A 3,530-nucleotide genomic window follows, 5' to 3' on the forward strand; every position below is an offset into this window, starting at 1 on the left:
CAAGGAGACTGGAGAAGGGAGGCAGGTCTGATTTCTGCCCTCGTAGGAATCATCCTTGGGCAGATGTGGCATTGGTATGACGTCACCTTAACTAATGATATCCAGCACTGACACATAAAGTCACACTCAGGTTGCAGGTGAATATGCATTGGGGGGCGATGTGATTCATGGGATCACTTGACCTAAAATCAACCACATAGACTAGTGGTTCTCAACCTTCCTAATGCCAAGAACCTTTTATACAGTTCCTCATGTGGTGGTGACCCCCCAACCATGAAATTATTTTCGTTGCTACTTCATCACTGTCATTTTACTACTGTTATGAATTGGGCGACCCCTGTGAAAGGGTCGTTTGACCCCCCCAAGGGGATCAAGACCCACAGGTTGAGAACTGCTGACAGAGACTAAGGTCATCCACCAATGACATTGACATAAGCAAAACCCCAACCAAAACCCTGGACCCTGGGGCACAGGGTGTCAGAGTAACCAGCCTCTGACAGTATTGGGGGTCCATAGGTGCAATTGTATGGCGATAATATAGAAAGATTATAGTAAAGTCATAGAGTATAGAAGAGGTAGGAGAGAAGATAAAATAAAGGAGTCAAAAAAAATAAAAATAAAGGAGTCAGACACATTTCATAGTAGCATGCTCAGCTCCTGGGTGGCCATGATCTCAGCAGCCTGGTCCACACAGAGAGCGGGAGGAGAGAGGAAGAGAGAGCCTCTTTATTTCTGACCAAGGCCTATATATATTTAGGGGCATGCAAGCCCCCCTGATTACAGGTAACCACCTATGTCACAGGAAAGGGTTGTACCATACGCGATACAGCAATGGGAGGGGGATGATCTAGGGGTGTACATGCAATAGGAAGAGGAGGGATGGGGGTACACATGTGACAAGATGGGTGGTGGACCCTAGACTCAAAATGACAGCCTAACCTTGGTTATCCTTGAGTGGGCTCTGGGCTCTCCTTCAGGGACGTAATCCACCATCCTTATCAGCAGGGAGTGGACCCTAATTAAAGTGGGATAGACTATGGAGTCTGATTGCTCTAGATGGCTGATAACCCTGAGGGAGAATAACTTCTAGGTGGCTTGCGTTGACCTCCAAGTGTACAGTCCTTTACCATGTGTCGCAAGCAGCGTCTTAGGTTTGGCATATATTTGGGGGAGACAGCCTGGAGAGAAACCCTTTTGCATCCCACAAGAGGCGATCTTCCTTGGTTGGCAATACTCGAGGCAGGCCATCACACGTCCAACTCGGAAGGTCAGGCTGCAGCCACCCCCTGGATTTTGTTTCAAGATCAGGAGGCGCGCAGAGCAGAGAGAAAGAGCAAGTTCTGTTAGGTAGGTTAGCAAAGGGCTGGGAATGTCCGGTAACACATGCCCAGAGGGCCAAGCCAGGGGAACAAAGGAGTGGCGCACTGCACTCACCCAGAGGCTTGGATTCCCACCGGTGGGCGTGAACTTGAATTGGCCCACCTAGACCAGGTGAATTCAATTCAGTCAATGGGGTCGATGGGGGTCTTCCACCACGCCTCCCTGTGGAATCCTTGAAAAGGCAGAAGCCCGGAGAAGGGAAGAGAGAGAACTTAGGCGCAGAGAGCTTTGGCGGAACTTTGGGACGCTCTGCAGGATGCCGAGCCACTTCCAGCCAGGCCGCATGTCCGGGAGGAGCCCCTTGGGTGCCCTGTAAACCTGACACTTCTTCTAACCTTCATAAAACTCCCTTCGATCACTAACCAGGCTTTGGCGTGAATTCTTTCTCGCGCGGAGCCAAGGACCGAGGTATAGATCTAGCTCCAGAGAGATCTAACAGTTCTACCAACATCTCCACTTAGAGTCTGCAGGGCAGTGAGTCCTGGGGACAGCCACGCTTCCTGTTGAGAACCCTCCCTGAATTTCCCCTCCCGGTCTCTTCCTTTGGCCGCTTTGATGAAATCAACTCCTTTCTGCTAACTTGGTTCCTTTTTTTTTTTTAATCATTTTACTGGGGGCTCATACAAGACTTATCACCATCCATCCATCCATCCGTTGCGTCAAGCACATTTGTACATTTGTTGCCATCATCCTTCTCAAAACATTTCCTTTCTACTTCAGCCCTTGGGATCAGCTCCTCATTTATTCCCCCTCCCTCCCTCCCTCACGAACCCTGGATAATTTATAAATCATTATTATGTTCTCACGTCTTACACTGACCAATGTCTCCCTTCACCCACTTTTCTGTTGCCCGTCCCCTTGAGAGGGGGGTGCCAACTTGGTTCTTCAGGGGTTTAAAAAAAAAAACCCTGAGAGGATTTTTCCCCTCAGTCATGAGGAGCACGTTGCCCTAGTTTTCTGCCCCCAAAGGATTATGTTATTTTTGTCCTGATTTGGTTTGACATTTCCAGAGTAAAGCTGTAAACAACATGAGGCTTGGATACTTTTTATCCTGCCCTGTGGCTGGTAGGCACCTTTTTTGGGGATGGGTCACTCTGTTATGTAAATGAGGTGATTCGTGACTATGCAAATGAAGTGACTGTAGCCCACTCTGCCAAGGAGATGCCTTGTATGACCTAGGAGAGAGGGGATTGGTCAGGTGGTGGTTCCCCATGCCTTAGGCGGGGCCATGCTTTGACATTGGCAAGGCATTGATATATCCAGTTGCTATGAGTCAGAACCACTGGAGTTGGTTTTTTGGAGCCTGTGATTGATTATGCGTCTATGCAGTCAGTCCCACGCAGGAGGGGTTGGGGGTGAGAGGGTGCTTCAGACAGAAAGAAGCAGGGAGAGGAGGAAAGAAGAGAGAAAAGGCAGAGAGAGAGAAAGAGACCAGGAACCCTCCTAAAAGTACTGTAACATAAGCCAAAGGTTCTAGCACTCAAGACAATGAGAGGCCCAGAAGGGATCCAATGGCAGAGCTAGATGCAACAGACCCAGAAGGGACCCAGGAACACAGCCAGTGATGACAGACAGTAGACAGAGAGGACCTGTCCTCAGGGGTCAGAGAGGAGCCCTGCACAGCCCAGAGGAGCCGAGAGCTCTGTCCTGGGAGGAAGAAAGGAGAGATGGGGAGTGGAGAGCATCCATCCTGTGGATCCCAGAGTCTTTGGACTGATAACCCTCCTAGACCAGGTGCAGAGAGTTTTACCACCAGAGATGATGAGAGACAAGAAGGAACAGCAGCAGGGTCAGCAGACCAGGAGGCAGCACAGTGGGCTTCCCGGCTCACAGAGGGAGAGAGCTGTGTGCCTTTGGGTAGGAGACTTGCTGGTGGAGGGGGCTGCTCCTGGGCACTTCTTGGCAGAGTTAAAGAGCTTTGTAGCCCCTTCCTGACCTGGGAAGAGGCCACGGTGCCAGGGGGTCAAGAGGCTGAGGGCCAGGGAGAGGCCTGCTCATACACATGATGAGGAGAGGTTGTCCTACCTGTAGAACTGTATCTGGGGGAATACAAGACAGATGACTCCTTCAGGACCAGTGGTGAGAGTGGCGATGCCTGGAGGGTGGAGGGAATGTGGGGTAGAAAGGGGGAACCGATTACAAGGATCTAC

Source organism: Echinops telfairi, unplaced genomic scaffold (assembly GCF_000313985.2).
Source record: "Echinops telfairi isolate 266 unplaced genomic scaffold, ASM31398v2 ScPeMD7_655;HRSCAF=1070, whole genome shotgun sequence".
Taxonomy (NCBI): domain Eukaryota; kingdom Metazoa; phylum Chordata; class Mammalia; order Afrosoricida; family Tenrecidae; genus Echinops; species Echinops telfairi.